The 11,799-nt window shown below is 44.6% G+C and overlaps 1 long non-coding RNA gene across 1 annotated transcript; it reads right to left on the bottom strand.

The window, feature by feature from the left end:
- Nucleotides 1-4,955: 4,955 nt before the first annotated feature.
- On the bottom strand, nucleotides 4,956-9,637 carry LOC132655457 (uncharacterized). The gene is made up of 3 exons (XR_009593267.1): nucleotides 9,081-9,637; nucleotides 6,072-6,151; nucleotides 4,956-5,724 (listed from the first exon to the last, which is right to left on the bottom strand). It is a non-coding gene; the product is annotated as an uncharacterized LOC132655457 (long non-coding RNA).
- Nucleotides 9,638-11,799: the final 2,162 nt, after the last annotated feature.

Below are 11,799 nucleotides of genomic sequence, written 5' to 3'. Positions count from 1 at the left end.
GTTTTTTTTTTTTTTTTTTTTTTTTATACCCACTAAATTTTTAAAAGATGCTTGCAGATTTGTTCCCTGCTGGGTTTGTTCCTTTTTTCCTGTGGCAAATTCTGTCCATCCTGCTCCTAAAATGAATGCAGTGAGCAGCTTTTGTAGACCATAAAACCCATGCTTTGAGTTTTTCCGAATTGTCCAGGTCCTGAAAATCCGTAAATTCATATACAAAAAGAAAGGGAAAGATATTCAGAATCCCTCCGATTACAGCTGGAACTCGCACGGCCAATTGACTCTAGTAGGGAGCTAGACTATCTTAATTACAATCTTAATTATAGTCCTTAAACAATGTTTTAATCTTCAAATTTACTATTCTCTATTCCTCTGTAAACTAGGGTGGGGGTAGGGACGACAAAAACTGTTTCTGGTCTTAATTTGGAGCCTGAGGTTTAAAAAAAAAAACCTTAACAAAATGCTGCAGTTTCTTTTCTTGCCAAGACAGACACAGAATTTGATCTTTTGTTTGCAAGGCCAGGGCAAGTTGCAGGTTGTTTATTCCTTCAGACATTGTGGCGAGAATATGTGATTAGCAAGATCTGCTAGGAAACACTTGTTTTTTGTTTTTTGTTTTTTTTTGTTTTTTGTTGTTGTTTTTGTTTTCTGGTTTTGGCAAGAGTTTTTAGATAGGTGTTTTAAAAGAATCGAAACTGTTCCTGCACATTGCAAATGCCAGAGGACTTCCTTCTTAGGATCATCTCAGACAGGACGTCAGCAACTATGGGACTGTGCTTAATTGTGTCCCTATAGGCTTTGGCGTTCTTACTATATTATAGTATTTTTATGTGGCTTTTTTAAGTTGCTGACCTCTTCATAAATTAGGAAGCTAATTCGCTGGGAAGTGAACATTTAGTGGACCTGAATTGTCAGCCAGAGAACCTGGCCTAGGAAACAGGCAGATCTTTAACATTGTATCTTTAAATTTTTAGATACAGAGTTTCTGGAATGCTGCAGAAACCTGCTGTTTAAGTAGAAGCTGTAGCAGCAAGCCAGGGAAGGGTGCTGCCTCCCATCTGCAAAGGGCTTCAAAAACACTTACAGACATATACATAATATCCCTCGTCTGTTCTCAAAGAAGAGACCGATAGGAAGTCACGTGAAAGCATGTTCAATAATCTAATGAATGATAGGTCTGCATAGCCAAGCTCATTATTATCACTGGTTGATTACTAAAGGAATTTGGGATTTTTTTTTCTGTCAGACTTTTCCTAAGGTAGTTAGCTAAATGCATTTTAGCATTTGGTATGCAATGATAGAGGAGAAATGATGGCCTGAAATGAAAATATGTTTAATTATTGAGGATCCATTTGTTTCTGGTAGTCTTCAATCTCTTACAATTATTTTGGTTACATACCTACAATCTATGGTTTTGCAAAATCAGTCAAATATTTTCCTATTTCACTGAACAAAATGCTTTGAAACTTTTTCATGACTTTACTTGCTAAGCACCACTCATCTTAGAATTATTTTAATCATCATAGAACAATTTTCTGTTTGTTCATTTTGCAAAGGAGTGCTCTTTTGGAATTCTTTTAACATATCAAAGCTCATCTTAGCTTTCAAGTGTAGTGGGTTTGTAATGAGGTCATGCTTTACACAGTTTTATGGCTAGTTTCACACACTGAAATATAAGAAGGTCAAGTGCCTTGCCCAGGATCTTCCTGTGAGTCGGTGATTGGGCATAAACTAGAGCGTGAGTCTTTGCTCAGGGCTCTAATATTAGATTGTATATTAGTGAACTCACTATCTGAAAATTTAAAGATACAATGTTAAAGATCTGCCTGTTTCATAGGTGAGGTTCTCTGGCTGACAACTTAGGTCCACGGAGTGTTACTTCCCAGTGAATTAACTTCCTAATTTATGAAGAGGTAGGCAACTTTTAAAAGCCACGTAAAAGTACCATAATCTACTGAGAACCCGAAAGACTATAGGAACATTCTGTGATACTTGAAGACAAGAGTTCTATATGGAATCACTTAAATCAAATAATACTAAATAGAAGAGCGGTAGAAAGAACGCAGCCCCAGGCCAGGGATCTCCACTGCCATGTGCCAAGCCTCAGCTTCTCCCCATGACCCCTTCAATCCAGCTCCCACGCTGCCAAAACCAGTACCACGTAGGAGACTCTTAAACATTGCCAAGCTTGGCTGCCAGCTTGAGACACAGCCTTGGCCCCTCTGGACCACAGCTTCCCCGTGCTGACACTAAGAAAATACCTCCAGAAGGTTTTTTGCCTCAGCAATGCTGGTGTCTTCTTAATCACAGATGATTTTTGTGTTCCAGATGAGCAGTACCCATCGTCCAAGTAAAGCAAGGGTTTCACTTCCACAAATTCTTTTTTTTTTTTTAACTTTAGGTTTATTTATTTTACTTTATACGTGTGCACCAGGTGCTTGCCTGTTGGATTCCCTGTAACTGGGTTCACAGATGGTTGTGAGCCACCTTGTGAGTGCTGGGAATTGAACCCAGGTCCTCTTCAAGAGCAACAAGTACTCTTAACTGTGAAGCCATCTCTCTAGTCCTTCCACAGATTCTTAATTCGAATATACCGTGGGAATGACCCCTGTGGCATCTCTGAGCGACTCTCGGACTTCCCTCTGGCCATGGTCATCTGCATCTATCTTAGCATTATCTTCCAAGTTCTTACTGAAGAGCCCATTAAACCTGAGCATGCAACAGCTTTTCCAGCTCCAAATTCCAAATGCTCCAAATACCAGCTCCAGTTCCAAATGCTTCCACACCTTCTCAGAAGCCAACATGGTCAGATTCATCAAAGGAAGATCCCTCTCTTAGGTACCAATTTCTGTTCTAGTTTGTGTTCTGTTGCTGCAATAAACACCATGATCAACATCAACCTGGGAAAGGGAAGGGTTTACTTTAGTTTACAGGTTTTATATAGTCCATTAATGAAGCTCTAAGGCAGGAGCTTGAAACAGAAACCAGTGAAAGAATGCTGGTTACTGGTGTTCTTCCTCACCTCCAGCTAGCTAAGAGCTCAGCCGAGGTTCCTATACCGCCAGGCCCATCTGCCTAGGGACAGCACCACCCACAGTAGGCTGAAACCCCACATCAATGAGCAATTAAGAAAATGCCTCGCAGACATGGCCACAGATCAACTTGATTTGGGCAATTCTTCAGTTGAGATTCTGTCTTCCCAAGTGACTCTAGTTTTTATCAAGTGGATGGCTGAAGTTAACTGGGACAGCACCCTTTTGCCCACAGCCATGGATATGCGACACAAGTTGGAATCAGGGATACAGAGCCAGAACACAGAGAGATAACTGGACCTCATTATCTCTGTGCTTTGACCCACTGAACTCGCAAACAGCCAGTGGTTATAGAGACAAAGGAACTAAGCGTGTGGATTGAGAGGGTAAAATGCCCAGTGGGATAAGATTGTAGTTTTATGTTTCAGTTGTTTATCTTGAACCCAAACTCTTTTAAAAAGAGGAAAAGAAGTGTCTGATGTACCATGTAATGTAGCTCTCCCCCCCCCCTTTTAGGCTTTTTTGAGAGTCTTGCTATGCAGCTCAGGCTATGAAATCCAGACTGCTCTTGAACTTTCCATCCTGCCTCTGCCTCTGGAATGCTGGGATTATAAGGGTACATGCTTGAAATCATATTGTTTTGGAAATAATTAAGCAACCGTTTTCTTTATTCAAAAGCCAAATGCAAAATTACCCTTAATCAGTATTCAGATCATAGTCAGCAACTTGCCATTTCTACCAAATACACTATGGGTGGGGTCCCACCATAGCCCAGATTTATGACAATAGGCTTTCAGCAATTATTTAGTCAGGGGAGGGCTGTGTGACCACAGGCAACTGGCATGGCAGGTTTTCTTGGGTGACTGTTTGCCTAAAGAGCAGAGCTAATGATTGGTCACCAAGGCCTCAAAGGGCATAAAACTGAACTGTAACGTTAAATTAAACAAAGTGATGCTGATTGCAGAATACATGAAAGAAATGGTCTCATCAGTTCCAGAAGAGTTAAAACCCTCTAAGTAAGAGCTAGGGAGATGGCACAGTGGGTGAGGGGGCTTATTGTACAAGCCTGAGATATAATCCCCGGCAGCCACAGAAAAAGCCAGGCCTGGCTTCATGTGCCTGCAATCCTAGCATTGAAAGGCAGAGACAGACAGACCCTGAGATGTCACTAGCAAATCAGCCAGCCAGGCAGGCAGCCCTTCACAGCTTCCAGCTCAGGGAGAAACCCTGTGTGGAGGCACTAAGGGAGAGGGTGAGAGAGGAAGATGTCTGACTCCTTCTTCGTCTTCCCGTGTTCCACACAGATGTGTGGGCCCTCGCAAGCCTTCACAATACACACACATAAAAAATATTAAACATAAAGGGTCTAGTTACGTAATAGCGAGGTTTGGTTTTCATTCACAGCCTTTGTCCTTTCTTCCATTACAGCAGCCTCTCAACACGTGCAGCTATTTAAATCATGTAATTTAAAGAGAGTCCCTCAGTTTTGCTAGCAATAAATAATCCCATACAAATGGTGGTTATTGTATTGGACAGTGAAGAATACTTCCATCACTGAAGAAACTTCTGTTGGGTGATATCATTCTAAAGATTTTTAGAAAGTAAAGATGCATCCATGTGTGCCTAGATCAGTGATCCTGAAGCCTGCAGCCTTTTAGATATCACATCCATGATTCTTTGCTTAGCACAGTGACACACAGGTGTCCGGGTTAGTTTTAACATGTCACACCCCTGCTTAACGACTTCAATGACTTCTTTCCATTCAAACCTCCTCAACAATCATAGTTCTAGAAGTTACCATCTTTTACACTTTGAACTCACAATAGTCTTGGTTCAGCGAATGTCAACAGATTATTGATTTAGTATGTAACGCAGTCGCTTCTGGAACTAGAAAGGACACGAGAAGAGGCAATTAAATGGGACAAAGCAAAGAAAGTCTCTTGTTTTATTGATGATCTACCACCAAAATCACTCTTTCCTAATTTGGTAGCACCCCCCCATGGCCCCCAAAACATGCCCAACTGTCCCTGCTTTGACTCTGACCCATGCCCTCTGCTGCCCTAATGGGTACCCGAATGGCCGATCCATCTTTGTCAGCAGGCCTCTCTAAGCAGTTACATAAGTAGATCCATTCCCTGCTTTTTATAATGAAGGAAGTAGGACCAAAGGCAAATTGGACTTTGAAAACACTATCTATCTGCCCAAATCTAATGGAGAGGCTTCAGGAGATTTATTTATCCTAAGTAGAGATTCTGAGCCATAGACCACTAAACCGATTCTAGGCGTCACAATAGCATAGCTGACTTCTGTGGTCCATGAAAAGAAGCAGGTTTTCAACTGTACAACTGTTCGGCTTCAACCCCTTCCTTTTCACACCCTCTTCTACACATCCTAATGATATGCAGAAATTCTGCCCCATTCCAGTGACAGGCCACTTAGAGCTTTGTTTCATTCTGTTCTGACAGAGAGACAGCTATTTCCCAAGCAAAGGAGAAGGCTGGAAAGTGGCACTGTCTAGTTTACAGGGTTGCTTGCTTCCTTCACTTCACAGATGCAGCCCCTGAAGCCGGGAAACTGGTAGGACAGCAGCACGCCGCGGGCTTGGCATGAGGGTTACGTGAGAGGGAAGACACGTGTCGGATCAGTTTGCAAACAATAGGCTCCAGAGACAGATTTTGATAGTTGAAAGATCAGCCTGTCAAATACAGCAGAGAAGGTCTGAAGTCAGTTCAGAACCAAGATGAAGGAGCTGCGGGGAGTCTGCCTCGAGATCAGCAGTAGAATGAAGGAGGTCTCCCTTCACTTAGCACCCTCAGCAGGCCTGTTCCAGGGTCAGAGGCCCTGAGCTGCCTAGCTCCCCACAGTGTCACCACGCTTAAGGCGTGCCTGGGTCACCTATGTCTCCCAAAGTCCAAGAGATATGTGACCGGAGAGAACTGATTTATGGGCTCATGTTTCAGGGCTCCAGCTGGGGACCTGGTCACATACAGTTCCGGGATAGCACCTGTTTCACAGCAAGCTGGAAACCTAAGAAAAACTCACAACTGGAGTATCCGTGAAAACCTCATTGTGTGAACGGTCTAGCGATCGCTTCCAACAGGAGCATTTCCAAAGTTCAGACCCTAAAGAAAGATAGGAGAGAAAAGAGAAAAGCTGCACAAAAGTATTCAGGACTGGGTCTCTACTTTATGGTTTGCATATGCATTGCAACTGTGTTCTGGCTGGCAGGACTGCAGCCCCCCCACCAAGCCATTCCTACCTTCTAAACTCCTGCTAGATTAGGGCGTCGGGGTGCTACAAAAGCTAGGAAAGGAGCACTTTGATCTGGAAAAGGGCACAGTGTGCTAAACAAGTCCAGCCATACCTGTTTGAACCACCTGGAAAAAAAATTTAAGACACCAGCTACAAGTTGCAAAATGAGAAACAAAAACACAATCGGGAACTTTTGATCCTCCCATTTTTACGCCTCAGCGCTGGAGTTGCCAGTGTGCACCACCATGGCTGGTTTGAACCAAGAGCCTCATGAACATGAGGCAGGCATTCTGTCAACTGAGTCCCAGCTCCCAACCCCCATTCTTTTCTTTCTCCTTCTCCTCCTGTCCCTACACCCCCAGTATCTTTATGTAGCTCAGGCTGATCCCAAGCTTATCATCCCCCTGCCTCAGTTTCTTAAGCGCTGGGAACATGGGTGCATGACACCATGCCCTGTTTTTGATTATTATTTATTAGCAGTTTGCCCTACTCTAAAACACACTTCAGAATTTTATGCAAAATGTTAATTGTGTAGCTACATTCCTTTGTTAACCACCTCAAAACAAAACAAAAACAAACAAACAACAAAAACAAAAAAACTTCTCTGTATTCTTCTAGGATTGAGGGGAAGAAATAGAGCCACTCTGAAGAAGACAGAAGTAAAGAAACCATAAGGCTTAACACAGCGTCAGCAACTTAGATGAAGGTCAAAGATTTTAAACCAGCAGTATAGATAAGGCCTAGCTGGGAGAACAGTTCTGCACAGCCAGTCCTTAGGTGAAATAACAAAGTCCAAAGCCAAGTCAAATCTCGGGCTTTTCCACAGTCACAGGTAGGCCCTGAGAATGATAACATCGCAGGCTTTCCTTATTACTGCGGCTCTTTGATTACAAAGTTTCTAGAGGTTAAAAGTCAAAGGAAGGAGCAGGGCAGCTTAATCCTAAAGCCTGCTCTGTCCTCTCAGGAGTCGGTTTCCTTTTCAGGAAAATGGGAAAGTCAGGCCAGGTAGCCTTTCTGTGATTCCGTCTGGATGTGGAATTTCGTGCTTCTAAATATTTCGCTTGTGGAGTTTGAGGAGCGTGTGTAGACCTCCCTAAGACTCAGAAGACTGGTGGAGATGACGCTGTCAGATTGAGGTCATGCTGCGTTTCGCTCAGTCGTTTTGTCCTTTTCCAAATGTTAGCAAATCAGAGTATAGAATGACATGTGTATGAAATACTCAGTCCAGAGTAGGCCACGTCTACTGACAAGTGGTCCTGATACCTATTCCTCCAAATTACCAAAAAGAAGGAAAGGAAAAAGAGATGATAAAAGCTGTGAGAGGATATTGACTTTTCACAAAAGACCAGAGAAGCAGTAATAGAGGGAGAAAGCCAACAATTTGTTTGAATGACTCATATGGGTTTTTAAGAATGTTTCTTGTAAATCAAAATTTTTTTTAATGTAATACATACCAAAGAGGGTTTGGAAATCAACCCTGATTTTTAAGATCTATGATTGTTTCATAATGATATTTCCTCAATTAAAAAAATGGAGATCACTCAAGAAGAGAAATTTTAACCTTACATTACAGATGTTCCATGGATATTATTAGTTTCTGGCCTCTGCCTCCCCAGTTAGTTGATCCTTTTTTTTCAAACCCATCAGATCAATTCTAGACTCTCCCACCACTGACCTGGAATGGAATAAAACCATTCCTTCACTCCTTCAGTAGACCTTCACTGGGTTCGAAAGCAAAAGCACATTTTCTAAGGATGGAGAATATAAGCAGGTATCAAAGAGGCCGCATCCTGAAGGAGTTCACAGCTCAATGAGACAATTTGCTGATCCTGGGGACAAACCCCAGCAACCTTCCCTTGTACTAGAACTGAAGTAATATGCTATGAAAATATTTCATATTCAGGTAAACCAGTGACAGGCTTTATAGAAGATCTAAGTTCTTTGTAAATGTGAGCCCTCCCTTCAGAAATATTTTGAAGACTAAATTTGAAAAGAAATTTAAAAGCAGCTTTGAAAAGTTGATAGTACTGTAAACGGGAACGGTTCTAAACATGACACAATTAGGTTATGGTTCAATGTCTTCATAGCAGAACCAAATATTAGGAGGCAATCTGCAAGTCATCTAATCTGATCTTTTCATTCTAGAGGACAGAGGTTTCAGGATCACAGGGATTTACCCAGGAATTCCTAACTTGTTAGTAGCACTCTTAGACCGCTAACATCAGGGTCTGGTTTGAAACAAACAAGTCATAGAAGACACTTCCCACTCCAGAGACACGGCAAAAAGCAATGTGATGTATTGTTTCTGCGGGCAGATATTTCTGTGTGGAGAGAGCCAGCCACATGTGAGTGCCAAGTCATTTGCCCACTTGGTAAACATTTTGGGAGAGGTTACTAAAGGCCTGCAAGGAGAAAAATCACAGCCTTTTCTCCTTTCCGAACAAGTCTTTGGGTTTAAGAACAGCAAGGAACAACTGACAAGTACAGCTTTAGAGCAAAGAACAAGTTTCACTAGAAGGCAATGCAGACACCTGCAGGAATGTCAGAGAGGCCCGTGACAGCGTAATCTTTGAAAGAACGATAGTTGCAGGGAAAAAAAAAATCATATTCTTGTGTCAAAATCACAGACGTTCCGAGTTAAGCGCCAATTTTTAAGAAATCTACAAGATTCTTCTTCTCAGCTGGATTCCTATAAGCAGTGATTATAATAATCAAGTGCATCTCTTCCCTGCAGGTCCCCTTGATGTCCTGGGCTGCGGAGTTACAGCAGCGTCACAGCTCTAGAAGAGTGAGCCGTACCTGTAGCTGAAAGGCAGCTAGGTCTCGTCCTGGGCTCCGCTTCTCAGATTGCTATGGGTTAAGGCGCGACAGTGTTTTTCACCGTGCCTAGGCGATATATGGTCAAAGAGCTGGACACCGGATTCTTTTTATCAACCCCTCACTTCTAGATCCTCGGGGAAGGCCAGCCTTGGTGGGGGGGAGATGGTGCGAGAGGGGGCGACACGTAGGGGCCCTGGTCCCTTCTAGAAGCACAAGTGCCCATGGGGGTGCCTCTCCAAGGATGGGGGCGTTGAGCCCTGCGCTGCTAAACAAGGATTTTAGGAGGTGGGGAACTGTTCTCCTTTCTTGTTGGCAACTGTTTTCACTAACGGGCCTGGCGACAGCCAAAAAAAAAAAAAAAAAAAAGCGCCACCTGCGAGGATGGGGGACCAGAAAGGGTCGCTCCAGATCTTCCCTTTCAAGGGACACACAGGACACAGCACAGGGACTTGGTGTTATTCTTAGGTCAAGTGTGCTTCTCTGAGGGTCCAAAGCCCACTAAGCCGGGAGGGAGAGCGAGCCGGACTCCCGCCTCAACCCTGCAGGGCGGGGCGGGGCGCGGCGCGGGCACTATATCTCTCCGCGGAGGAGCACGCGTCCCTGCCGAGGCCACACGCGCCTCCCAGCGCGCTCTGTAGCCGGCTGCCTAGCTGGCGCTGCTGAGGTTTCCTTCCCCCCGTTGAGTTTGACAAGGGCTCTCTGATTGGCCAGAAGGACCCTGCAGTGGTTGGCCCGGAAGAGTCACGCTGCCTGATTGGCCGCTCCGCACCTGCAATGCGTCAAGCCGCGGCGGGCGTGGAGGGCTCCGCGTGAGTGGCCCTGGTTGGCGGGGCAACCCGCGGATTTCCGGAGGGAGCGGCTCCGCCTATGGCCGCCATCTTTACTAGGGGCAAGGCGCCGCCGGCCGGGGCTCCAGCTTTGCGCGGCTTTGAGCGGTCCAAGAGGGCTCTGCGGGAAAAGTTTGGGTTCTCCGCTTAATCTCTCTTGGCTGCGGGTTTTCCCTGAACTGGTCCCAGGGATGTGGGTGGAGAGGCCTCCAGGGCAGGGTTGGCCACCCGGGTAGCGGGGCGCCCGAGGAGCGTGTTTTGTTTTTTTATGTCGCCCTAATAAAGCTGCTCGGTTTGCGTCCTGGGCACCCATGGATACATTTCGATTCCGTTTCTGCAAGCAGAAGGGAGACTCGCTGTTGACGTATCTTGCTGGGGCTTCTGGAAAGCTCGCCCGAATACGTCATTCTTTTTGCTCCCGCTGTGCGCGAGCCCGCGGGCTCCTGCTGCATTTTGGTTTATTATAGCAGTGCGCCAAACGGCCGCGCGTTAAACTACTCCGCTCCAGAGACAGCGTCCTGTAGGGGCAAAGCAGGTTCCCCGCCACGCGTGTCACAAAGATGAGGTTTTGATCGCATTGTTTGCCGTTCTAGGGCAAATGTTTACGTCTGCGTGCACCCGGTTTTCACCCCTCTGGGGTGAAATTTAGTTATCCAAAGAAGTTCAGGACTTAGCCTCCTTTTTGTGGTGAAAGAATGAAAAAAAAAAAATGATGTTCCTAGTTGGATTAGAAATCTGGGAAACGGAAAAAAGGTCACGGTTATTTTAGTTCAGTGGGTGGTGATATCTGGGTTTTATTTGAGCTGCGTAGGTGCACATTCGGTGGATCCTAGATATCCAAAGGTGAATTCTGGAACGCCTTGGTGTGGGTGTTGCCATGGCTACAGGGAGCCGGGAGTCAATGAATTGTGAGCCCAATAAAGCTGACAAGACCTGGCCTCTCTGTTGCCGGAATCTTTGGTAATTGACTGTCCTGGTTTGTGTATCCAGGTTTTCAAAAACTCCTGTACCCTGCCAGGATTCCTGGATTGATCAACTCTGTTTGCATGGGTGTGTCCGTTTATCTTTGGCTAACAGGGTTACACTCACCGATTTTCCGATTAGATGATGCATTCTAGAAGCAGGGTTTTTTTTTTTTTTTTTTTTTTAAACCACTGGGCATACATTCTGATTTGCAAGTTATTGCTATTCGTAATCTGAACAATTGTTGACCCAGTTGAGAGCCTATCAGAATAATGCCCAGAGCTGAGTTGATGGACATTGCAAAAGAAAGAAACTCGAAGCTTTGCATAATCTCCATAGAGCAACAACCACTCCTGTCTCTAACATACAGTGTTTCAGTGTTTGGCAGTTGGTGCTAGAAGGCTTCGTGCTGCTTGAAGTAGACCAGAGAAGCCTCCAGAGCCTGGATTCCTTCAGTGATTTTGTGTGTGTGGTGGTGGTGGGGGATTATCTCACACAATTCTGAGGACTGCTTGATCTGTAAATGTGGCCGGACTGCAAGCTGTAAAATCCCATCGGTACAATGCCGTGCAAGTACTAAAACTGTACTCTTTGACCTTCAGAGAGGACGGCTGACCATCCACCTCATGGAAAGACCAAATAAACTCAGATCTAAAATAAACCTCAAATAAGATTCTTTAAGATTTTTTTTTTACGTGTCTGAGTGTTTTGTCTGCTTATATATGTATAATGTGTGTGCCTGAAGGCCAGAGAGGGCTCCAGATCCCCTGGATCTGAAATTACAGACATTTGTGACCTACCATATAGGCGCTAGGAATCGAACTGGGACCTCTGGAAGCGGACCCAGTTAAGAGCACTTGCTCTTAACCCATGAGCCATCTCCCCAGCCCCAACATTATTTTTTTTTA

The sequence above is a fragment of the Meriones unguiculatus genome, chromosome 7 (genome assembly GCF_030254825.1).
Source record: "Meriones unguiculatus strain TT.TT164.6M chromosome 7, Bangor_MerUng_6.1, whole genome shotgun sequence".
In the NCBI taxonomy this organism is placed as follows: domain Eukaryota; kingdom Metazoa; phylum Chordata; class Mammalia; order Rodentia; family Muridae; genus Meriones; species Meriones unguiculatus.
The sequence above is the reverse complement of the archived record's forward strand: the minus strand, read 5'-3'. Positions and strand labels throughout refer to the sequence as shown.